Source organism: Oncorhynchus masou, chromosome 22, assembly GCF_036934945.1.
Source record: "Oncorhynchus masou masou isolate Uvic2021 chromosome 22, UVic_Omas_1.1, whole genome shotgun sequence".
Classification (NCBI taxonomy): domain Eukaryota; kingdom Metazoa; phylum Chordata; class Actinopteri; order Salmoniformes; family Salmonidae; genus Oncorhynchus; species Oncorhynchus masou.
The window spans coordinates 25318546-25345868 of NC_088233.1; the positions used below are offsets into that span (position 1 = coordinate 25318546).

General features: G+C 45.2%; 1 protein-coding gene across 1 annotated transcript in view; it reads right to left on the reverse strand.

Moving 5' to 3' along the window:
• Positions 1–27323, reverse strand: part of LOC135509238 (leucine-rich repeat-containing protein 4C-like) — a 103519-nt gene that overhangs the window by 66750 nt on the left and 9446 nt on the right. The window lies entirely within an intron of this gene.

The following is a 27323-nucleotide window of genomic DNA, read 5'->3' on the forward strand; positions in this document are numbered from 1 at the left end:
TGACACACTGGAAAGAATTAACAAAAAAACAGAGCAAACTAGAATGCTATTTGGCCCTACACAGAGAGTACACAGCGGCAGAATACCTGACCACTGTGACTGACCCAAAATTAAGGAAAGCTTTGACTATGTACAGACTCAGTGAGCATAGCCTTGCTATTGAGAAAGGCCGACGTAGGCAGACATGGCTCTCAAGAAAAGACAGGCTATGTGCTCACTGCCCACAAAATGAGGTGGAAACTGAGCTGCACTTCCTAACCTCCTGCCCAATGTATGACCATATTAGAGAGACATATTTCCCTCAGATTACACAGATCCACAAAGAATTCGAAAACAAATCCAATTTTGAAAAACTCCCATATCTACTGGGTGAAATTCCACAGTGTGCCATCAGAGCAGCAAGATTTGTGACCTGTTGCCACGAGAAAAGGGCAACCAGTGAAGAACACGCACCATTGTAAATACAACACATATCTATGCTTATTTATTTTATCTTGTGTCCTTTACCATTTGCACATTGTAAAAACACTGTATATATATATATATATATATAATATGACATTTGTAATGTCTTTATTGTTTTGAAACTTCTGTATGTGTGATGTCTACTGTTAATTTTTATTGTTTATTTCACTTTATATATTATATACCTTACTTGCTTTGGCAATGTTAACACATGTTTCCCATGCCAATAAAGCCCCTTGAATTGAATTGAATTGAATTGAGAGAGCACTGCTCAAGAGAAAGAGTACTGCTAGAGAGAGAGCACTGCAAGAGAGAAAGAGTATTGCTAGAGAGAAAGAGCACTGCTAGAGGGAAAGAGTTATTCGGTTGAGAAAGTGTAATGCTAGAGAGAAAGAATAATGCTAGAGAGAAAGAGTACTGCTCGAGAGAGAGCACTGCTAGAGAGAAAGTGTTTTGCTAGAGAGAAACAGTACTGCTAGAGAGAGAGAGAGCACTGCTAGAGAGAGAGAGCACTGCTAGAGAGAGAGTTCACTGCTAGAGAGAAAGAGTATTGCGAGAGTGAGAGAGAGCATTGCTAGAGAAAGAATAATGCTAAAGAGAAAGAGTAATGCTTGAGAGAAAGAATTATTCTAGAGAGAAAGAGTACTGCTGGAGAGAGAGAGCACTGCTAGAGAGAAAGAGTAATGCTAGAGAGAAAGTGTACTGCTAGAGAGAGAGTACACTGCTAGAGAGAGAGAGTAGTGTTCGAGAGAGAGAGCACTGCTAGAGATACATAGTATTGCTAGAGAGAGAAAGAGTACTGCTAGAGAGACTGAGTATTGCTAGAGAGAAAGAGTAATGCTAGAGAGAAAGAGTACTGCTAGAAAGAGAGAGCACTGCTAGAGAGAAAGAGTAATGCTTGAGAGAACGAGTACTGCTAGAGAGAAAGAGTACTGCTAGAGAGACATAGTATTGCTGGAGAGAGAGAGCACTGCTAGAGAGACAGAGCACTGCTAGAGAGACATAGTATTGCAAGTAATGCTAGAGAGTGCGAGTATTGCTACAGAGAGAGAGCACTGCCAGAGAGAAAGAGTAATGCTAGGGAGAGAGAGCACTGCTAGAGAGAAAGAGTATTGCTAGAGAAAGAGAGCACTGCTAGAGAGAAAGAGTTATTCGAGAGAGAAAGAGTATTGCTAGAGAGAGCACTGCTAGAGAGAGTACTGCTAGAGAGAAAGAGTATTGCTAGAGCGAAAGAGTAATGCTAGAGAGAGAGAGAGTACTGCTAGAGAGAAAGAGTAATGCTGGAGAGAAAGACTAATGCTTGAGAGAGCACTGCTAGAGAGAGATTACTGCTGGAGAGAAAGAGTATTGCTAGAGCGAAAGAGTAATGCTCGAGAGAGAGACAGAGAGAGAGAGAGAGAGAGAGAGAGAGAGAGAGAGAGAGAGAGAGAGAGAGAGAGCACTGCTAGAGAGAAAGAGTACTGCTATAGAGAGAGCATTGCTAGAGAGAGAGAGCACTGCTAGAGAGAGAGAGCACTACTGGAGAGAAAGATAAATGCTAGAGAGAAAGATAAATGCTAGATAGAAAGAGCAATGTTCGAGAGATAGAGAACTGTAAGAGAGAGATGGAGCACTGCTTGAGAGAAAAGGTCAATCTTGAGAGAATCGGTAATGTTAGAGCGAAATGCAGGAGAGAGATGCTGGAGAGAGAGCGAGCACTGTTTGAGAGAGAGATCACTGCTGGAGAGAAAGAGTAATGCTAGAGAGAAGGATTACTGCTAGAGAGAGAGAGACGACCACTAGAGAGAGAGAGCACTGCTGGAAAGAGAGAGCACTGCTTGAGAGAAAGAGTAATGCTTGAGAGGAAGAGTAATGTTAGAGAGAGAGAGCACTGCAAGGAGACATATTTTCCTTTTCTTTGATAATCTCTTGCATGAGGGACAATGAAGAAAGATAGAGATATAGACAGATATTTATATAGATAGAAGGAGAGCGATAAAAGAAGAGAGGGATGGAGAGGCAGCTGATGATGAGGAGTACAGGCCACGCACCATCAGCCATGCGTCCCTATCTTGCCCAGACCATCCGTCTTCCGGTGCTTTCCGGAATGATCTCACCCCAGTCTAGCCCATAGCCTCAGTGCCAGCAGCAGCTGTTGTCGCCCGACAGCCCTCCCCATCCAGGGGGTGTAGTGTACACACCAACGCATCAGAGAATCATCAGGGTACCAGAGTCAGATACTGTAGCAAAACTGCCTGCCGTGCAGACTCCTTGACACCGAAACATAGCAGAGAGAGTTACAGTGAGGAGAGTAGGATTGGATGTTGTGTTTAGTACAGGATTCTGAATAGGTAGGTTGCAGCTTTGACAAAGGGGTTAGAGATGTGAGGAGGTAAGAGACAGAGGGAAGAATGAGTTATAAAAGGAGAGAAAGAGAGTCAGTGAGAACGTGTCTGCACAAGAGAGAGAGAGAGAGAGAGAGAGAGAGAGAGAGAGAGAGAGAGAGAGAGCGAGCTATAGGGAGGGACAGAGAAAAGAAAGCAGGATAGAGCTGAAGAGAAACTGGAGGAGCTACAGTACAGCCTGTATTCCATTGACATGTTTGGTTATCAAGACCGAATAGTTCTGCTAGATTTGTTTGCTCATCTATACAGTCGTGGACTGATTTGATATATTGGCATTGGCCATATCTACACTCCTAGAAAAAAAGTGCTATCTCGAACCAATAAGGGTTCTTCGGCTGTCCCCATCGGAGAACCATTTGAAGAACCCTTTTTTGTTAAGAGGTAGAAAGAACCCTTTTGGTTCCAGGTAGAACCATTTTGGGTTCAATGCAGAACCCTTTCCACAGAGGGTTCTACATGGAACTCAAAACAGTTATACCTGAAACCAAAATGGGTTCTACCTGGAACTAAAAAGGGTTCTGCGATGGGGACAGACAAAGAACCCTCATTGTTTCTAGACAGCACCTTTTTTATAGAGTGTATTTGGGTAACAGCTGAAGGATATAGGCCATATTTCAGTGAATGGAGCCATGCTTGCAATGTACTCTCTGTAATTGATGGCTATCAGTCGAGGCGTGTGTGTGTGTGTGTGTGTGTGTGTGTGTGTGTGTGTGTGTGTGTGTGTGTGTGTGTGTGTGTGTGTGTGTGTGTGTGTGTGTGTGTGTGTGTGTGTGTGTGTGTGTGTGTGTGTGTGTGTGTGTGTGTGTGTGTGTGTGTGTGTGTGTGTGTGTGTGTTTGTGTCAACAGCAGGCTTACCAGACAGAGTCTACATGTGTGTCTGAGAGTAGGCATGTGAAATGATAGAGATAGAGACAGATGGAGAGTGAGCAACTCTCTCTCTCGCGCTTCTCTCTGTGGAGAAGCAGGGCATCTGAAGAGGTTATATATTTTTCATCTGGAGATGAAACTGAAGAGCTGTGTGGAGATCCCCAGTGGAATTACTGACTAGGGATGTACACTCTTGGGCTTGCTGTTTCTCTCTCCCTTTCTTCCTTTTTCTTTCTGCATTTCTCTCTGCTTTACCTCTATCTCTTGCTCTCTCTCTTCTCTTACGCTCTCTTACCCACCATTCTCTCTCTATCTCCCACCTCTCTGATCTTCCCCAGTGAGCTCACACTGCTCATTCTAGTCTCCCTCCTCCTCCCGGCTGCCTCTCCAGCCGTCTCACCTCTAATTCAAACTCCTTTCAGCCCAGACTGAACCATGACAGCCATGCTGAGATCCAGGCTCCTCATAAGTCCTGTCTGACTCTATGTAGGAGAGCACACACCACACACACAAGTGCGTGCGTGCACACACAGGCATGCACACACACATGCACACACACTTTTATTCAAGCCCTGATTATTAACAGCACCCCCATCCCACTCCACAGTATTTCAAAACCCAGCCCTCATCCCTCCGTCCTCCCATGTGTTTTCCTTTCATCCTTCCTTCTTGGGATCGGACAAGGTTTACGATGAGGACGGCGGCTCTGCTGACACCTTAACTCTGCCAGGGCTGCTGTGTAAGTTATAGTTGGGAGGTGAAATGAGGCTACATAAAGCAGAGTAAAGCTGGGTCTCCTAGGCCTGCACTGGGCCTGCTTGTGTCTCCCGGCGGTGATGTACGGAGCTGTACGAAAAGTGCTATGCTATCCCGTCAACTCCATCCTTATGACTGCAAGGAGCTGTACGAAAAGTGCTATGCTATCCCATCAACTCCATCCTTATGACTGCAAGGCACTACAGAGGGTAGTGTATATGGCCCAGTACATCTCTGGGGCTGAGGTCCCTGCCATCCAGGACCTCTATACCAGAAGGTTTTCAAAGACTCCAGCCACCCAAAACTGTTATCTTTGCTACCACACGGCAAACAAAACCAATGCACCAAGTCTGGAACCAGCAGGATCCTGAACATCTTCTAAGTCAAGACTGTGTGGCTCAGTCGGTAGAGCATGGCGCTTGCAAAACGTCAACTGGGGCCACCCATATGTAAAAGTAGTGGCCCCAGCCGACTTGTAAGTCGCTTTGGACAAAAGCGTCTGCTAAATGGGATATATTATTATTATTATATTAAGACTGCTAAATAGTTAGTTAAATAGATAATCCAATAGCTACCCAGACTATCAGCATTGACCCTTTTTGCAATAACATTTTTTTGATCACATGTGCTGCTGCTACTGTATATTATCTATCCCAACAGGATAGAACATGTATTACTAGCTATATGTACATATCTACCCCCAGTTACCCCATACCCCTGCACATAGACTCGGTACTGGTGACCAGTGTATACAAGCCAAGTTATCATTACTCATTGTCTCTTTGTTATTACTTTTATTATAACGTGTTAATACTTTTCTATTACTTCTCTATTTTCTTTCTCTGTTAATTGTTGGGAAGGGCCCATAAGTAAGCATTTCAATCTTAGGCTACATCTGTTGTTTATGAAGCATGTGACAAATAACATTGATTTTATTGGATTTTGGAGGTTTGGAGAAGCCACGTAATTAAGGTGACACTGTGGTTCTGGTGAAGTGGACCCAGGCAGCAAGCCTTCCTGCAAACTCTCACTTGATGAGAGTGTGGCGCCCTGTGAATTTACACTTCCTGACTGTTTCCTGTTTAAGCATCACTTCCTTTATCAATCTGACCCCCCGACCCAGTGTACACAAACACCCATCCTCCTCCTCCCTGTCCACATGTGTGCTGTGAGGGAACCAGAAGAGAAACGGAGAAGAACGTCACAGATAGTTGGGTGGGTTGTCTATGTTCCTTTTTCTATGTGGTGTTTTTGTGTTTGGTCTGGTATGGTTCTCAATCAGAGGCAGGTGTCGTTAGTTGTCTCTGATTGAGAATCATACTGAGGTATCCTTTTCCTACATGTGTTTCGTGGGTGATTATTTTCCGTTTCAGTGTTTGCACCAATCGGGACTGTTTCTGTTTTCATTTTGTTTCTCTTGTTCTTTTTGTATTCTGTATTCATTCTCATTAAATTACATTATGGATACATACCACGCTGCATTTTGGTCCTCCGATCCTTCCTACTACTCCTCGTCAGAGGAGGAAGAAAGCCGTTACAATAACCCTGTTCAGCGGTGCCGTGGATTGTCGTAGCGGGTGAAAGTGCAAGAAAGAAAGAAAGAAAGAAAGAAAGAAAGAAAGAAAGAAAGAAAGAAAGAAAGAAAGAAAGAAAGAAAGAAAGAAAGAAAGAAAGAAAGAAAGAAAGAGGGGGAAGGGAAGGAAGGAAGGGAGACAGGGGAAAAGAGACATGGAGATTGAGAAAAAGGGAGGATGGAAAGAGAGAGAGAGAGGGAGATTATTCAAATAGAAACAAGCCCAGCCTCAGCTAATCTCCGTCACAACAGAGCCTAGAAAATGGATCTCCACTTTCTTTGCCTCTCAAAGCCCTGGACTAACAATGGACAGACAGGGATGAAATCAAATTTACACTCCACACACAACAACACGCACGTATTTATCCACAAGCACACAAGACACACACACATCCCAGACTAGCCACTCATTCCTTCATCCCCTTTCCTCCCTCCATTCCTCCTGCGTCCACTCTCCCTCCCCCACCTAGTTAACTTCATTGGTGAGGGAGGAAGAATGCTGAGGGTGCAGACTCAGGAGAACCAGCATCAATTAGAGTCTAAAGTGCACTTTGTTTTGGTCATCTTTTGCCAAATTCAATTACGTAATCAATTAATATAAGCGCAATGGAGAAGAGATGAAGTCTAAAATTGAAACAGTCCTCAACTCCCTTTACCCCAGTGTACTGACGTGTTTTTGTAATGACTGTGTGATGGAACCACACAGTATGCAATAAAATATCCTCACATGCAAAGACACAAAGACCTTTTTTATGTTTTTACAATATAAAAAATATATATCCCTGCATTCATCAGAACTCAGCTAGAGTAGTAGCAGTGGGTTAGCCTTGTCAAGAGCAAGAGCCCCCACTGTGTATTGTTTGTTCTCTTTTCTCTCTTTTGACTTGGTTAGCATTTGCATATATTAGAGCAGATCCAACTGCTTTGATAATTCAGCTGAAAACACAATTAAACAAAGGAAACAAGATAACCTCAGTCAGTATGTGAGGAGGGGTGGTGCTGTGTGCATGTGTGTGTGTGTGTGTGTGTGTGTGTGTGTGTGTGTGTGTGTGTGTGTGTGTGTGTGTGTGTGTGTGTGTGTGTGTGTGTGTGTGTGTGTGTGTGTGTGTGTGTGTGTGTGTGTGTGTGTGTGTGTGTGTGTGTGTCACATGCACATTTGTCACATGCTTCGTAAAGAACAGTGAAATGTTTACTTTACTGTCATGCCAAATAGTGTTCCCCTTTACGTCACAATGGGATTCGATGAGTTCTAGCTTCTGATGCTAGGGCTGTTGCTAGAACTTGAAACATTCTGACCGGATTACGTAATGAACCAAAGCATCCGTTGCTATGCTGGTTACTTGGCTCTATTTTACCTGGTAAAGGTCGCGAAGAAAGGAGGATCTGGGCAGTTCCAGTTTAATTTCACCGCATAAATGCTTGATCAGTCCGTGCAAAATTATTACCTCAGAATTGCTCTCCAAAGATGGTGTTTTTTATGGTGACAACCTGCTGACTACCTACTGCTTCAGAGGACCGAAAATCCTGGAAAGAGAACATTTTCTTTACCATGTACGTGTCCTTATATAAGTGCATATTGTTAAATAGGAATAAATCATTTAAGCTGTTTTTAGATTTGCATTGTTAGCTACTGCACTTATATAAGGTTAATTTATATAACATTAGCTATCTAGCAAGCAAGCTACTGTAACTGTAATTTTAGCTTTCTGTTTGTATGTAGCTTGCACTTCAATGGCATCCCTCGAGGAGATTCTCTTTTATCTTTCCAACCAGGCAAAGTACTATGAAGACACCACTGATCTCAACAAGAGAAGGAACATTCAGAGAAATTCACAACCATTTTCGATCTAATGTTTGCTAGGTGCTGACTATACATATAGTTCAGTGGAGATCTGGAATGGTATTAAACATGTGATTTCCATGTGGTTGATACCATTCAATTGACTCTATTCAAGACATTATTATGAGCCATCCTCCCCTCAGTAGCCTCCAATGTTATAGTTATATGTCTGTCATATTGAGTTGTCTAGCTATAAGTTAAACCTGATCAATCAAATGGATAGGTGTAAGGAATTTTGGAAATGACAAATTCCCTTAACTAGGTGTCTTCGCTAGACAGACACAGAGAGGGGGGAGGAAGAAAGTGAGAAAGAAAGGATGAAAGAGAGAGGGAGAGAGAGGTGGGAAGAAAGTGGAAGTCAGACAGAGAGCAAGATGGAGGGAGAGAAACAGAGAGAGAAAGACAGCAGTGCAAATCTACTTAGACTTGGGTATTTCAACAACTCTTCTCTTCCAACTTGTCATATCTACTTACGGGGGAAGGATGGCCAGCCACACAGGAGGGTGATTTTTATCAAGGAGGAGAAGGTGGCTGTGCTGACCGAGATGTATGCTGGCCATTTTGGAGTGAAGCTTATGTTTGCCAAAATCAACCTACGCTTTCTTCAGATGGGGAAATGTCAAGGAGGTGGAGAGCTGGGCAAATGAAATAACTTTTTGTTTATCAATCACGTTCTATTATATACAATTATTGCATATACTGTAGTCTATCAAATGTGTGATTGACTTAGTGTTGTTGTTTGGCTATTGATGTGGTGGAAGTTGTCAATCCAGATCAGAAAGCCTTCGACAACTAGGCTGAGAAGGAGGTGGAGGTTTTCGACCAGGTAAAAAGGATTGTCTTCTGTTTATTTATTTTCTGTCCCTCCAAGAGATATGCAAGAAATGTATTTGTAATATTACATTTAATTGCATGTATTCCTGTCATCAATCAAGGTGAGACTGAACATGGACAAGGTGCAGGAGAAACAGAAGGAGAGATACCAGAGCCGAATCAAGAGGGGGACCAAACGCTATGACATATGGCTCAATTACTTGGTTTGGAAGAAGGACGAAAGGAAGGCGAGACCTGGGAAACCTTGCTGCTCTTTCGCTCCTAGCTGGGATCCCCATCTATTCAAGTGAATATAAAACATCTCAGATAATAATTATTTGCATTTGCACACAAAATAACCTGAAGCTAGTATTAACTTCCCTAACACAGATAAATATACCTGCTGGAGCGTGTGCTACGGGTGGGTGCTGCTATGGTGACCAGTGAGCTGAGATAAGGCGGGGCTTTACCTAGCAAAGACTTAAAGAGTACCTGGAGCCAGTGGGTTTTGCAACAAATATGAAGTGAGGGCCAGCCAACGAGAGCATACAGGTCGCAGTGGTGCGTAGTATATGGGGCTTTGGTGAAAAAAACAGATGGCACTGTGATAGACTGCATCCAATTTGCTGAATAGAGTATTGGAGGCTATTTTATAAATGACATCACCGAAGTCAAGGGTCGGTAGGATAGTCAGTTTTACGAGGGTATGTTTGGCAGCATGAGTGAAGGATGCTTTGTTGCGAAATAGGAAGACAATTCTAGATTTAATTTTGGATTGGAGATGCTTAATGTGAGTCTGGAAGGAGAGTTTACAAGTCTAACCAGACACCTAGGTATTGTAATTGTCCACATAATCTAAGTCAGAACCGTTCAGAGTAGTGATGCTGGACGGGCAGGCAGGTGCTGGCAGAGATTGGTTGAAGAGCATGCATTTAGCTTTACTTGTATTTAAGAGCAGTTGGAGGCCACAGAAGGAGAGTTGTATGGCATTGAAGCTCGTCTGGAGGTTAGTAAACACCGTGTCCAAAGAATGGCCAGATGTATACAGAATGTGGTCATCTGCGTAGAGGTGGATCAGACAGTCACCAGCAGCAAGAGCGACATCACTGATGTATACAAAGAAAAGTGTTGGCCCAAGAATTGAACCCTGTGGCACCCCCACAGAGGTTGCCAGAGGTCTGGACAAAAGGCCCTCCAATATGACACACTGAACTCTGTCTGAGAAGTATTTTGTGAACCAGGCGAGGCAGTCATTTGAGAAATCAAGGCGGTTGAGTCATAAGAATGTGGTGATTGACAGAGTCGAAAGCCTTTGCCAGGTCGATGAATATGGCTGCACAGTATTGTCTTTTATCAATGGCGGTTATGATATCATTTAGGACCTTGAGCCTGGCTGAGGTGTGCCTATGACAAGCTCGGAAACCAGATTGCATAGCGGAAAAGGTGCGGTGGGATTCGAAACGATTGGTGATCTGTTTGTTAACTTGGCTTTCGAAGACCTTAGAAAGGCAGGGTAAGATAGATATTGGTCTGTAACAGATTGTGTCTAGAGTATCTCCCCCTTTGAAGAGAGTGATGACCGTGGCAGCTTTCCAATCTTTGGGGATCTCAGACGATACGAAAGAGAGGTTGAGCAGGCTCGTAATAGGGGTTGCAACAATTGAGGCTGATCATTTTAAAAAGAGAGGGTCCAGATTGTCTAGCCCAGCTGATTTGAACTATTTCAGAACATCAGCTCTCTGGATTTGAGTGAAGGAGAAATTAGGAGGTTTGGGCAAGTTGCCGTGGGGGGTGCAGGACTGTTGACCGGGGTAGGGGTAGCCAGGTGGAAATGATATTATTTCAGTGTAGACAAGGGAAGGGCAGGTTAAAATAAAAACATGAAAGCCAGACAAGCCAGTGTTTGAATCAAATGGATTTGCATATGAATGGAGTGGAAATTAGCTGACTTCGTGATCTGTAAGGTAAGTAACTTCAATGTGTCAAGCAGATTACGTGTTTTCTTTGTCATTTCTGAAACATAGCAATGTTTAAGATATGGATTTCATGTTGTAATGTTAACAAGGTACCCAAAAGTAGTTTGAATTCATGTTTTCATTTTATTAGCTAAAAGAAAACTTGTTTAACCAGTGAAATCAGCCTTGTTTGAATAGCGATGATGAAAATAATATAATTTAGGCTGTAATGATCTCCAAAATGTTAATCATTAGATCGTCACACCGTTGATATAGCAACGGACGGTAATTGTTTATCGAATCCCACTGTGACGTAGAGGGGGGCATTATTTGGCTGGGAGAGATTATTTGGCATGACTGGCCCTTCTCAACAACTCAGTGAGAACAGAAATATATATAATAGAAAAAAGAATAGCACAAGGAATAAATACACAATGAGTATGTGTGTGTGCATCCATGCATCCTTGCCAGCATGTGTTTGTATATGTAGACTGCGCTGCCGATCTGCTGAAGTTGTCATTTATGATGTTGATGTCTGGAAGATGTGGATGTCTGGAAGATGTATCAGGACCAGAGGTGCTGAGGGCCTGTTCATTAACTCTCAGGTGTCAGATACACATGTCATGGATGAGGTAGCACTGCAGAAGAACAGGCCTCAGGTACACACACAAGCAAACACGTATATGTGTACGCACGCGCACACCCACTCGCACACACACACTTGCGCACACACACACACATACATACACACACATTGAGCAGCTTCTCTACTTGGGGTCATCAAGGTACATATCCAGATCAGGTATATTCAGTAACACGTTTATCTAGACCTGTTATACAATTATAGCAAACAATGTGTGGATCGTTGTCTTTCATCAGTGTTGCCACTTGGCGGTTTACGTAAGCAGGATTTAAAAATAGAATAAGCACAGTTTCTCTCCCTGACTGTTCTCCTCTGTTCCCGTCTGGGTAGGAATAATGAGCAGGTTTGTGATACTATTTTCATAATGAGAGAAAGAAGGGGAGAGAGAGAAAGAGAGAGTGAGACGGGGGAAGAGAGAGAGGGGGAGAGAGAGAAAGACAAAGAGAGAGAGAAAAAGAGAAAGAGTGAGAGACGCACATTCCCTTGCCACATCTGCCATTCACCACACTACACTGTAGTGGGAAGTGTCTTGGCCTCTTCTGTGTTCTTGGATGCTGTGTTGTCTTGGGAGTTTGAAGCTTGTGCATTTAATTTGGCATCAAAAGCATGGATCAAAAGAACAGAGCTCATGGCTTTGTTTCAGATTTGCTCATGAGAAGGAGCTTGTTGCAGTTCAAACAGGAGCAAATAGTCCATTACAGATGACGTCCGTACACTCAGTGCAAACAAGCACCGTTCTCTCTTTAGTTACTATTTGATCAGGCTCAGAGTGTGTGTGTGTGTGTGTGTGTGTGTGTGTGTGTGTGTGTGTGTGTGTGTGTGTGTGTGTGTGTGTGTGTGTGTGTGTGTGTGTGTGTGTGTGTGTGTGTGTGTGTGTGTGAAAGAGAGCGTCTGGCAGAGAAATACATAGTGTGTGTGTTCATGTGGTTCTCTGCCTGGCCTGAGAGACCCCAAAACTGTGAAAAAACAAGCCCAGAGGAGCAGCCAGAGAAGGGGGAAATGGCTGAACCCCTGAGAACAGCCAGTCTGCCATCAGAACCCTGGGCAGCTGGGTCTCCCCATGGGCACTGTTTAGGGACGCAACCAAAATAGTTATAAAACCCAATACATTTAGTTGCAGGGTGGGGGTAGTCACACAAAACAGATGATGTAACTTCAGTGTTACAAATACCCTCTCAAGTGATGAGGTTAGGGTTGGTAAGTGATAAATCAATCTTCTAAATAGGTGAATATAATATTCACATGGTTAATTAAGCTGTGACAAATCCCAAATCCATTTGATCACTGGTACACAAATGATAGGGTTTCAGTTGGGGACAAACAAAGCTCACCTTTGAAGACACGTTCAGCTGGGTAGGTTTCAACTTTAGCTAAAGATCCAGAGAGAAAGAGAGAGAGAAAGAGAAACAGATTAGAGGAGGCAGAGAGGAAAAAGAGGGATGAGAGAAAAAGAGAGTAGAAGAGGCCGAGGAGAAAAGGGAGAGGACAGAGAGAGATATAGATAAAAAAGAAATTAGGAGAAAGAAATGAGAGAGAGAGAGAGTAGCGAGAGCCTCAAGCACTGTGTCTTTGCAGTCAGATCACATCCAGCTTGAAAGCACATTCATTAAGAAAATCCCCAGGCAGACTAATGTGAACCAGGAAGATGCTATTATTGGTAACCACTGATTTCAACTCTTGTGGACCGAACACCACAAACACCCCAATGCTCTAGAAAGTGTTGTCTGACATACACTTCACAGATCAAGTGTCAAGTTCCAGACAGTGGTAAACAAAATGGTGGGGATGTGAAATTAATGCATTCATTTGTTGTGATCGAGGCAGCCTATCACATAGTCTTTCATAATGAAAATTTAAAAAATCCAATTACCTTGAGCATATTCATTCAATCATCTTTGAAAATCAATTCTAAACCTCAAGGATGATGCGATTCAATTTCATTGAGTCCAGACATAAAACTAATTTCTCAAACCTCTTGAACCCTTCTAAAAGAACAGGTTCAAGAGAGCTAGCCATCCTGATTGGGAAACTACTAAAGAAGATAAGAAGACAGTGGAGTCTTTTCAGCATTCTATTCTCGATCGTGTGTTCGATACTCACGACGACACACATGCTTCACCACAGCCTGTGTGCGTGTGTGTTTGTGTGTGTGTGTGTGTGCTGGCTTACATGTGTGTGACTGTTTGCCGATATTTGTTTGTTGATATATGCCTCTCTCTCTTTGGGGATATGGTCCTCTGAGGCAGCTGAAGCTCATACTAGTGGAGAGCATAGCCAGTGGAGGCATTGCCAAAGCCAGTGCCATCCATAACACTGGACATATTCTCCATATTTAAACACATGAATTACAGCACACACCTCCCACAAGGTCCAGCACCAGCAAAGCATAACAGAGGAGTGGGGGGATGAGAGGAGAAGAGCAGGGATACAGTATTTGGAACCAAAAAATGTAAATGCTTACTTTTAATCACACAATGAAAGACGGACAGGAAGAGATGATGCTGAGAGAGAGAGAGAGAGAGAGAGAGAGAGAGAGAGAGAGAGAGAGAGAGAGAGAGAGAGAGAGACACAGAATCAGGAAGTTTATTAAAACGAATGTAAAATGGTAAGATTGAGAGATGTGTGGAAGAAAAATGCTTTCCATCCTCTCTGAATGTGGCAGTAGTTGGAGTCTATAAGAAGGGGATTGTTGGAATCTGATTGAGCACAGATGTGTGTCAAGTCATGGCAATATTGTTGGGCTGCCGTCCTCTAGGAATGATTAGCCCAGAAGAGCTTAATATAGACAGGGAGAACATGAGAGGAGAGAGAAAGAGAGAGAGTTGAGAGAGAGAGGAGAGAGAAAAGAGGGGCAGAGGAGGGTGTTCAGCACCACAGAGACACTTTACCTCTCCACGTCAGACCATGAACGCAGGCATTTAGCAATCTGTCTTCTAATTAATCATGCACTCTAATCAGTCAGAGCTGCTGGATCTGTGTGTGTGTGTGTGTGTGTGGGTGGGTGGGTGTATGAGTCTGTGTAAATCTGGCGTGTATTCATGTGTCTGTTCAAGTGTGTTTGTGTGTTCACGTGTGTATGTGTTCATGTGTGTATATGTGTGTATGTGTGTGTGCATGTGTAGACCTGGGGCCAAAGCTTGATGCAGACTGTAAGAGGGGTCCAGTTAGTGTTTACTTCTGGACAAACTTGTTTCTCAGAATATGAGGTTGTGGTTTAAAAAAATATATTTGCTAAACGTTCGACCTGGTTATTAGAGCTGGTTATTTGACCTGGTTATTAGAGCTGGTTATTTGACCTGGTTATTCGACCTGGTTATTCGACCTGGTTATTCGACCTGGTTATTCGACCTGGTTATTTGACCTGGTTATTTGACCTGGTTATTCGACCTGGTTATTTGACCTGGTTATTTGACCTGGTTATTTGCCCTGGTTTGCTCCTGCTTCCAGAAATACTTTATGGGAACATGTGTTGATGAGAGAAAAAAGTGCTCATCTGTTCCAATTCCAAGACCTGAGGCCTTACTTTTAGACCATGTGAGTGAGACCAGGGTCATTTTCTCCACTGTGATCTTGTTAAATACAGGAGTCGGAGGAGATCTAGCAAAGCTAACAATTGCCTGTATTTTCCCTTGATTCCTGTCCAGGTGTGAAATCCTCAGGGTGAATAGGCTGAAGAATTCATCACTTTGATAATGATCTCTACAGTAGTGATATTACCGTGACGGGAGACGGATTGACTCCACCGCCACCAGGCCCAGCAATCATGTCTGCAGCCATCAAGGCTAATAGTGACACGGTGGCAGTGTTCTGTTTAGCAGGGGTAGCTTAGCTTAGCGGCCAAACTATCAGCACCAACTACACAATCTCCAGCTTGGTGACCAACAAAAGCACTGATGCAGTCACTTTCCAGATGAGCTGCTGTTCTCTCCCCCAACCTCAGGGCTGTTTGTGCAGGTCGGCGGCAGCCTTCTTTAAATCTCTCCCATTACCTTTGGGACGGCAGTGCCAAAATCAGCCAAGACATTGTTGCTCCCTGGAATGGCTGTCTGATTGAAGGCATGCAGGGGAGCGGATTCGGTGTGGCGCGAGTGGGGACGTGTGGGGGCCAGGGATGTGGGGGCCAGGGATAAACAGTTCTCTAAACCAATTACTGAGCATAGAGCATGCAGAGCACATTGAGATTAGTCAGACAGAAGAAAATGGAGTCAGGAGGGGGTAAAAAAAAGATGGGAGAGAAAGAGACTCACTGTGTGACAGAGGGGGGAGATTATAACAGAGAAAGTGAGAGGGAGTTGTCTTGGTGTGTGAGCGCTAATGCTTGTGTGCGTGTGTGTGTGTGTGTGTGTGTGTGTGTGTGTGTGTGTGTGTGTGTGTGTGTGTGTGTGTGTGTGTGTGTGTGTGTGTGTGTGTGTGTGTGTGTGTGTGTGTGTGTGTGTGTGTGTGTGTGTGTGTGTGTGTGTGTGTGTGAAAGAGAGCGTCTGGCAGAGAAATACATAGTGTGTGTGTTCATGTGTATCAGACACACAAGCACACAATGTGTCAGGCAGATATGGAAACTAAAGAAGCTTCATGTTGGGCCCAACAGTACAGGTCTCCATATTACCCCACAGTCTCTCTGAGAAAGACTCAAACCCTATTCTCCATCCTCAGAATCTTTGTGTTCCTCTCTGTCTCCATACAACTACTTATCCTCTACTTGTCTGCCCCCTAAGAACTGATCAGCCCCCACAGATCTCTGCTCCATCCTCAGTACAGATGTAGGATCTTCATTTAAGCCAGTTTTCTCAGTGTGTCTGCCTGCCCCCATAGAACTCTGCACCACCCTCAGTGTATACCGGCCTGCTCCCACATAACTCTACTGGAGCCTCACATGGACTCACCCTGAGGTGGCAGGCTAACTTACCCTGTACACCCCTGCAACTAAGAGCCAGAGTTTTCTGCTCTATCAGGAGTTCTGTGAAAGCAGAGACTGTCGTCTAGCTGCAACAGCACATTCTGCCCACTCGATTTGAAAAAGCCAGTGCATCATTAGCTAATGTACGTGGGTAAGGAGGTAAAGAATTTGGAAACAATCCTCATCTGATGAAGTTGAATGGCAGCCAAAGGAAGGTATGTTTCTACGGGGATGCAATGGCTTGAGACAGGAGACTTGTCTTAGCCCTTCCTGTCAAGTCAGCGTAGGTTAGTAGGCAGCTGGATTTACTTTAGCTTGGTGTCTGAATTCACTACCCAGTCTCACAGGAGACTCACTGCCCAGAACCTGTCCAGATGCTGAACCACCAATAAAATAAAGTTGAAGTAAATGACAAAGTTTCTGTTTTTATTTTTCATGTTCAAACTTTGTAAATATACTAAGAAATTAATGGAATCCACAGAGCCAGGGACAAACTAGCACTATTTCTCCCTTATACCTGAGGATCTACAGTATGTTCCCTCCCATGGACAGGAACCTCTGCTGTCACAACAGCTGATGAGAGAGAACATGGCTTTGGGGACTAAACTCCCTCCTATAAGCTTTAGCCACCCGCCCAGTCATCCATTTAAGGCCATTTGCATTTTTGACACTTATGGAAGGGCTTTCCGCGCTTTCGGCATAATTTATATGACTTGTACAGCTCATTTACGGATTGATAGCTGCCATTCCTAACAAAGTGTAATGAATGCCTCAGCAACATGTCTAAGTCAGTGTGCTGGATCAGACGCTATGGCCAACACTCCACAGAGACACTCATTCTTCATTAAAGCCTAATTTGTCATTGGGTAGGCAGCGACTCTGCAATATTCTTTCTCCCACTTTTTTATGCGTAATTTCGTTCCGTACAGGAAACACAATTGTCCGTTGAGGTTCATCTCCTGAATCTGAGGAGTGATATCAAACAGACAAGGAGCTTATTCCAATTAGCCAACAGTGCCTGGGAGAGATGAGAACAGGAGAGTGGATTGGAGTGCACGGGGTGACTGTGGAGGGGACAGGTCTTAGTCTGTAGCAGCCAAAATATCAGTATGAATCATGGGAAGTAGTCTTATTAGAGATAATAATGCTAGAACCAAATCAGCGCAGTCTCTCTGATAGTGTGCTATGACACTAGTTTGACCTTGAACATATCCTCAGGGCCGTCATTCAACATGACCTATCCTCTGTGACCTCATTGGAATGGGCCTTAGCTCCTCAGAAAGGACAGGCTTCTCTGAGTACATGTTATTGAGTCTAAGTTGTTAAGACGTTTTAACCAAAGACTCTCTTTCCAATTCAAAAGCTGAGAAAAAGAAATAGCGCGGCAGATTTGTGCCTTTGAGAATAGTGTAGAGAAGTCATTGTGATGACCAGGCTGTGATGGGGCCTTTCTGGAATAAAAGGAAACACCTTGAGATGAAGCTAATGGATGCAGAAGGACTCTGGGTCTCTTCCATGCTCCCATCAGTGTTATGCTAATACATAACACCCCGGTAGGGAAGGGAGGCGAGATGGGGGGGATTGGCATAGCACAACACGCCAGTAACTGAGGGGTCCTACCTGTTCCATCAAGGCTTAGGATCCTTTTAACCTGGCCGCAACACCCTGCAAACACACATTTCCCACAGGGAGGGCATACCCTGTCTGATGCTGCAGCCTAAAAACAACTCAGGTTATATTGCATTTGAAATGGATGGCTGAAAATGCACCACCTGGTCTTCGCATTTTTCTGTCTCTTTATTTACATCCCTTTGTTCAGACATTGTGAGACAACGAGATACATGTTTTTCTACAATGCAGTGCATGTCCACAGGGATTTCAACTATACAAATCTTTTCATTTCAACAGAGGTGGGATAAAAACATGATGCAGAGACTACAAGCGTTGTAACTGCTTCTCAGGAAGACTTCAACATAAATCAAAGTAGAACAGTGAAGGGTGCCTAACCTCCCTAGTCTAACACACACACACACACACACACACACACACACACACACACACACACACACACACACACACACACACACACACACACACACACACAAAGAAACTTACTAACACACACACACAGAGACACACACAGAGACACAAAGAAACACCCACCCACACAGCGACACAGAGAAACACACTAACACACACAAACACACATACAGAGACACAAAGAAATACACACCCCCACAACGACACAGAGAAACACACTAACACACAGAGAGAGAGAGAGAGAGAGAGAGAGAGAGAGAGACACAGAGAGAGAGAGACAGAGAAACACCCACCCACATGGAGACACAGAGAAACACACACACACACACAAAGAAACACTCACCCACCCACACAGAGACACAGAGAAACATACTAACACACATGCACACACATACACACACCGAGTCACCTCTGCAATCCCATAACAAAGGCAAACCTTCCAGTTTATGAATATGCCGATGAGATGCATCTGGCTCATTAACATGACACAGGCGTGATATGGAAGGCCGATTAGTACTATAACACCGTACATGGATCAGGTGGTGCCATCCAGGACCTGTATACTAGGCGGTGTCAGAGGAAATACCCAAAAATTGTCAGACTCCAGTCACCCAAGTCATAGACTGTTTTCTCTGCTACCACACGGCAAGCAAGCGATACTGGAGCATCAAGTCTAGGTTCAAAAGGCTCCTTAACAGCTTCTACCCCCAAGCCATAAGACTGCTGAACAATTAATCAGATGGCCACCGGACTATTTACATTAACCCTCCTCCATTTGTTTTGTACACTGCTGCTACTCGCAGTTCATTATCTATGCAAATTCACTTCACCTCTACCCACATGTACAAATTATCTAACCTGTACCTCCGCACACTGACTCGCTACCGGTACCCCCATGTGTATAGCCTCGTTATGGTTATTTTATTATGTTACTTTTTATAATTTTTAATTTAGTTTATTTGGTGACAAATAAACGTTTTCACTTTAAGATATATTCCTGAAGGCCTATACCTGGCAGGAATATCAAACATGCATTCAGGTAGACTCTGTAATCAATATGAACCACATGAAGTACAGTATAGTGAGTGGTATAATGTGGTAGCTAATGGGATGTGTACAAAACAGTGAAGTTTACACATCTAACTGGCTATCTTCACTTCATCTAACATTGTATTGTTTTATAGATATATATCCATACATGTACATGTGTGCATGGATGAGGTGATATTCTGTATTGCTGCATTACCAGAGGATGATAATAAGTACTGTATGTGGACAGACCTTGGCAATTGTATGACAGTGTTGTTCTGTTTTGTGGCAGACGGGCCTCTCACAGCCAAACATTGTGCCCCACAGGGCGAAGAGCCTGGCGTAGGCTGCAGGAGGTGTGCCATGGGGTAACACACACACACACACACACACACACACACACACACACACACACACACACACACACACACACACACACACACACAGCGAGATTGAGAGAGAAAGGGAGTCACAGTACCCTCCTATAACCTGCTGCCACTCCAAGTGACCAATCAGACTATTCTTTATTTTTTTTAATGACCATTTGCCTTAAATCATGTTGGCATGGTAGATCTGGGTATGGTTATGGGTGACTGTGGATGGGAGGAAGGGTGAGTGGATAGGGCAATATGTACAGGATAAGGGATAGGATAGGGTAATATGTACATGATAAGGGATAGGATAGGGCAATATGTACAGGATAAGGGATAGGATAGTGTAAAATGTACATGATAAGGGATAGGATAGGGTAATATGTACAGGATAGAGGATAGGATAGGGTAATATGTACAGGATAGAGGATAGGATAGGGTAATATGTACAGGATAAGGGATAGGGTAGGGTAATATGTACAGGATAAGGGATAGGGTAGGGTAATATGTACAGGATAGAGGATAGGGTAGGGTAATATGTACAGGATAAGGGATAGGATAGTGTAAAATGTACATGATAAGGGATAGGATAGGGTAATATGTACAGGATAGAGGATAGGATAGGGTAATATGTACAGGATAAGGGATAGGGTAGGGTAATATGTACAGGATAGAGGATAGGATAGGGTAATATGTACAGGATAAGGGATAGGGTAGTGTAAAATGTACATGATAAGGGATAGGATAGGGTAATATGTACAGGATAAGGGATAGGGTAGGGTAATATGTACAGGATAGAGGATAGGATAGGGTAATATGTACAGGATAAGGGATAGGATAGGGTAATATGTACAGGATAAGGGATAGGGTAGGGTAATATGTACAGGATAAGGGATAGGGTAGGGTAATATGTACAGGATAGAGGATAGGATAGGGTAATATGTACAGGATAAGGGATAGGGTAGGGTAATATGTACAGGATAAGGGATAGGGTAGGGTAATATGTACAGGATAAGGGATAGGGTAGTGTAAAATGTACATGATAAGGGATAGGATAGGGTAATATGTACAGGATAAGGGATAGGGTAATATGTACAGGATAAGGGATAGGATAGGGTAATATGTACAGGATAAAGGATAGAATAGGGTAATATGTACAGGATAGAGGATAGGATAGGGTAATATGTACAGGATAAGGGATAGGGTAGGGTAATATGTACAGGATAAGGGATAGGGTAGGGTAATATGTACAGGATAAGGGATAGGGTAGTGTAAAATGTACATGATAAGGGATAGGATAGGGTAATATGTACAGGATAAGGGATAGGGTAATATGTACAGGATAAGGGATAGGATAGGGTAATATGTACAGGATAAAGGATAGAATAGGGTAATGTGTACAGGATAGAGGATAGTACAGGGTAATATGTACATGATAGGGGATAGTATAGGGTAATATGTACATGATAGGGGATAGTATAGGGTAATATGCACATGATAGGGGATAGGATAATATGTACATGATAGGGGATAGTATATGGTAATATGTACATGATAGGGGATAGGATAGGGTAATATGTACATGATAGGGGATAGGATAGGGTAATATGTACATGATAGGGGATAGGATAGGGTAATATGTACATGATAGGGGATAGGATAGGGTAATATGTAGATGACAGGGGATCGGATAGCGTAATATGTAGATGATGGGGGATGGCATAGGGTAATATGTAGATGATAGGGGATAGGATAGGCACACATAACACCACTCTATCTGTGTACATTAAAGATCCAATCTCTAATTACAAATACATTGGATTATGTCAACTGTGAAGGTGTCATTTTGGTCAGGCACCGTGAAGATAAGATACTATTTAGGTAGCACCATATTGAATAGCTTCTATATAAAAACAATAGCTGCATTATACTGTATCTCAAGGAGTTGTTTCCACCATGTAGTTCCTTCCCTCTATCATCCATGTTGTCTGGGAGTGAGTTGGCAGTCTCTGTCACAGGGCCCTGACCTTACCAGGCAGACACACTAGTACCTCATTAGACTCCCCGGAGACATGCAGGATTACATCAAGTTCAAGTCTCGTCCTGTCAGATCAAACTCCCCTCATAGGGCAAATCCAGTCGACACACAGGTAGCTGAATGACTGACGCATCAAGGACAGAGACGAGGAGAAAGAGGGGAGAGAGAGAGAGAGAGAGAAAGAGATACATACATACATACTGGTTGAGATAGATGTGAAGAAAACCCAGACATTGTGTACTGTGCTGTACTCTAGTATTAACTAATTGACTGCCCGGCCAGGCTCTTCGTGCAGGGGAAGAGTGGAGCGGTGCTAGCTGTGTGCTAGCTGTGTGCTAGCTGCACTAGTGTTTGAGTCCTGCCAGGCTGATTGGGTCTGGGAGTTAAAGAGAGGTTCAGGGAGACAGATGGAGAAGCCCGTCCCAGCTGTCCAGATCCCAGACGCTCATCCTACACCCCTGGGTCTACAGAAGGCTGCAGTCTGGGGGAGACCAACACACAGGGAGGGAGGGAGGGAGGGAGGGAGGGAGGGAGGGAGGGAGGGAGGGAGGGAGGGAGGGAGGGAGGGAGGGAGGGAGGGAGGGAGGGAGGGAGGGAGGGAGGGAGGGAGGGAGGGAGGGAGGGAGGGAGGGGAGGGAGGGGGAGGGAGGGGAGGGAGGGAGGGAGGGAGGGAGGGAGGGAGGGAGGGAGGGAGGGAGGGAGGGAGGGAGGGAGGGAGGGAGGGAGGGGAGGGAGGAGGGAGGGAGGGAGGGAGGGAGGGAGGGAGGGAGGGAGGGAGGGGGAGGGAGGGAGGGAGGGAGGGAGGGAGGGAGGGAGGGAGGGGAGGGAGGGAGGGAGGGAGGGAGGGAGGGGGGGGGAGGGAGGGAGGGAGGGAGGGAGGGAGGGAGGGAGGGAGGGAGGGAGGGAGGGAGGGAGGGAGGGAGGGAGGGAGGGAGGAGGGAGGGAGGGGGGAGGGAGGGAGGGAGGGAGGGAGGGAGGGGAGGGAGGGAGGGAGGGAGGAGGGAGGGAGGGAGGGAGGGAGGGAGGGAGGGAGGGGAGGGAGGGAGGGGAGGGAGGGAGGGAGGGAGGGAGGGAGGGAGGGAGGGAGGGAGAGGGAGGGAGGGAGGGAGGGAGGGAGAGGGAGGGAGGGAGGGAGGGGGAGGGAGGGAGGGAGGGAGGGAGGGAGGGAGGGAGGGAGGGAGGGAGGGAGGGAGGGAGGGAGGGGAGGGAGGGAGGGAGGGAGGGAGGGAGGGAGGGGAGGGAGGGAGGGAGGGAGGGAGGGAGGGAGGGGAGGGAGGGAGGGAGGGAGGGAGGGAGGGAGGGAGGGAGGGAGGGAGGGAGGGAGGGAGGGAGGGAGGGAGGGAGGGGGAGGGAGGGAGGGAGGGAGGGAGGGAGGGAGGGAGGGAGGGAGGGAGGGAGGGAGGGGAGGGAGGGAGGGAGGGAGGGAGGGAGGGAGGGAGGGAGGGAGGGAGGGAGGGAGGGAGGGAGGGAGGGAGGGAGGGAGGGAGGGAGGGAGGGAGGGAGGGAGGGAGGGAGGGAGGGAGGGAGGGAGGGAGGGGGAGGGAGGGAGGGAGGGAGGGAGGGAGGGAGGGAGGGAGGGAGGGAGGGAGGGAGGGAGGGAGGGAGGGAGCCATTACATGACTCTCCTTAGTGTTTTTATCCCTTGATCATTTGTTGAATTAGACATGTTAGTACAACAATCTGGGATTGAAGGACACTGCCTCATTGAGATATACGAAAACTAAAAAATATTGATCATGAGACACCTCAGTGCAGGTAATACACATATCTAACGAAAATCAGGACAGAACACTGATCTATAACCTCAAAGAAACCATACGAGGGACTGATCCCAGCTTTGTTTGCATTATAGCACATATCTCAACAGGACCTGAGTATACAAATGCTCAAAATGGAGTCAGAGTACATGATCATATCACAGAAACATTATCATTTCCATTATCAAATCTGATGCTATTATATACTATGAATATGGGGTGATTATATTAAGCTCTGTAATCGCGTTAGTGAGTTTTCTGTAGCCTCTGATTAATCTAGATGTGAGGTAATATACGTGGGTGTTTGAGTCATCAGCGATGCAGGCTTCTCTCTCTACCTCCCTCTTTCTTTCTCTCTCTCTACTCTCTGCAAGGCCCTTTCATCTGCATAGTAATAGATGTAATAGCAATCCATGATTATGTTACAGCTTCACACCATAAAGCAGAGGTTATTGTTTGCAAGGAATGACATACTCATAAACGTAGCCTAAAATGTAACATACCATGCCTTTGATGCTAACTTATGACCCGTGGAATGGAGAATTTAGAATTTAACCTTAGATTATATAATGAGGCTCCTTGACTTTGCCCAAAGTTAAGAGGCAACAGGAAAAGATATTCCAGACACAGTAAATCTGAAACATTTCAAACACCTGGCTGACAGTTACATTTTCAGTGCATGTGCTCGGCTCAACCACCGTTGCCCTATTTTCTCAGCCAACAGTGATGAATAATGATGTCTCCAGACAACCCATGAAAGGAGAAACTCTCTGAGGTTAATGCATACACACAGGTGATATATTATGCCTGTCCTCATACTGAGGGTTGGCTTCAGCCATCACCATTCTCCCTCTAGACTGGGCTACAGTATGCCTTTGAAAGGGACTGCAGAGGAAAGGACTGCAGCGACCAGAAAATAAAACACAATCTCTCCCCAGTAACAGGTCACTCCTCCATACCAGCATCAGGACACCACTTCGCTGAAAGTCCTTCCATCTCAATTTAGAATCTTTCAAAACACCACATGTTGACAGGGGACACAGACAAGTCTGTGTTTGTGTCTGTATGTGCGCACGTGTGTGTGCATATGTGTGCTATGACACAGTCTTTTACAGAGCACATAGGCCCAGTCACCATGACTGATTTAGTCATTATTTTAGCTTGAAAGGTTCTGCTCAGGCTCTTTGTGAGGGAAAATTGCATTAATGAACTCAAATAAGAACAATCAACTCCAGCAGTCTCCCTTTTTCTGCATTTCCAAATAACCTATTACATGCAGATTACTGCTGCTCCCATCATTAACATTTCTTCTCTCTTTCTGTTTATCCCTCCATGTTCTGTCTCTTTCTTTTGGTCCTTTTTCGCAGTGAAGGGAAGGGATCTATAGTCTCACCTTCATTAGGAGGAGGCCTGAGAGTGGGCGGGAGGAGGTGAAAGACAAAACGTCACCCTCTCTCAGTCCCTTTAACCTTTTCATTTAGCAACAGAAACTAATGTGGCGACCTGGGCCACTATCACTTTCAGCACATGCTGTCACACTGCCCTGGAGGCAAGAGGAGTGGCTTCTCTGGAGACACGTGTGTCAGTGGTGTGTTGCCGTGTGTGTATGCATGCGTGTGTATGTTTTCCTTCACCCAGGCTGTCACGTCAGCACAACCTTACTTCAGGGGCCGCCACTTCCTCGATTCTGCACCTTGTACATTCATGCATGGTGTAAGGGGGAAGAAGAAAAGAGGGGGGGGGCTAAGTCATTAAGTTGAACCTCGGCAAGACTGACAAGGTGGGTGAGGTAAGACCTGTGGTGACTGACTAACGTGGCAACTTGAATTCCAGGTCACTACTTTTGGTTGAGTTTTGGGGCGGAAGAATGAGGGGTGAGGGGAGAGAGGGAAAGGGACATCGTTGAGTCACAGCACAACAAGAATATTTCAGCTTGCCATTACCTGCTACGGGTTAGACTACTGGACCACCAATATGGAGTAGACTACTGGACCACCAATATGGAGTAGACTACTGGACCACCAATATGGAGTAGACTACTGGACCACCAATATGGAGTAGACTACTGGACCACCAATATGGAGTAGACTACTGGACCACCAATATGGAGTAGACTACTGGACCACCAATATGGAGTAGACTACTGGACCACCAATATGGAGTAGACTACTGGACCACCAATATGGAGTAGACTACTGGACCACCAATATGGAGTAGACTACTGGACCACCAATATGGAGTAGACTACTGGACCACCAATATGGAGTAGACTACTGGACCACCAATATGGAGTAGACTACTGGACCACCAATATGGAGTAGACTACTGGACCACCAATATGGAGTAGACTACTGGACCACCAATATGGAGTAGACTACTGGACCACCAATATGGAGTAGACTACTGGACCACCAATATGGAGTAGACTACTGGACCACCAATAGACTACTGGACCACCAATATGGAGTAGACTACTTGACAACCAATATGGAGTAGACTACTGGACCACCAATATGGAGTAGACTACTGGACCACCAATATGGAGTAGACTACTGAACCACCACTATGGAGTAGACTACTGGACCACCAATATGGTGTAGACTACTGGACCACCAATATGGAGTAGACTACTGGACCACCAATATGGAGTAGACTACTGAACCACCACTATGGAGTAGACTACTGGACCACCAATATGGTGTAGACTACTGGACCACCAATATGGAGTAGACTACTGGACCACCAATATGGAGTAGACTACTGAACCACCACTATGGAGTAGACTACTGGACCACCAATATGGAGTAGACTACTGGACCACCAATATGGAGTAGACTACTGGACCACCAATATGGAGTAGACTACTTGACCACCACTATGGAGGAGGCTACTTGACAACCAATATGGAGTAGACTACTGGACCACCAATATGGAGTAGACTACTTGACCACCACTATGGAAAAGACTACTTGACCACCACTATGGAGTAGTTTACTTGACCACCACGATGGAGTAGTTTACTTGACCACCATTATGGAGGAGGCTACTTGACCACCACTATGGAGGAGGCTACTTGACCACCACTATGGAGTAGTTTACTTGACCACCACTATGGCGGAGGCTACTTGACCACCACTATGGAGGAGGCTACTTGACCATCACTATGGAGTAGACTACTTGACCACCACTATGGAGGAGGCTACTTGACCACCACTATGGAGTAGACTACTTGACCATAACTATGGAGTAGACTACTTGACCACCACTATGGAGTAGGCTACTTGACCACCACTATGGAAAAGACTACTTGACCACCACTGCCAACCCCTAAAAGGTATGCACACGCTACAGCTGTGGTCACTTATCCAAACCTCACAGGCCCCTACTCCTCTTCTGGTACAGTACAATTGGATGTAAAGGAGAGGACAGTAATAGGAGCAGTGCATGCCGGCATCCAGTGTGACAGAATAGATGTCTCTCAGATTATTCCCTGAGATTGATGGGAGAGAGGAGCAGCCATTGATTAATCCATCGACTGAAGGAATGTAGTGCTGCTCTCCTCCGGATCTGCTGTCCTTTCCCTGGATGGCACATTCAGAGAGACAAGCTAGAGACGATGACTAATGAGCAAGCCCACTACAGCCGCTGTGTGTGTGTGTGTGTGTGTGTGTGTGTGTGTGTGTGTGTGTGTGTGTGTGTGTGTGTGTGTGTGTGTGTGTGTGTGTGTGTGTGTGTGTGTGTGTGTGTGTGTGTGTGTGTGTGTGTGTGTGTGTGTGTGTGTGTGTGTGTGTGCTAATGTGGGCTGTGTGTGTGCTAATGTGGGCTGTGTGTGTGCCCAGAGCACCTGTGTGTGTTTGCACACACTTGTGCGTGATGCATGAGTTTGTGCCTGCCTGGC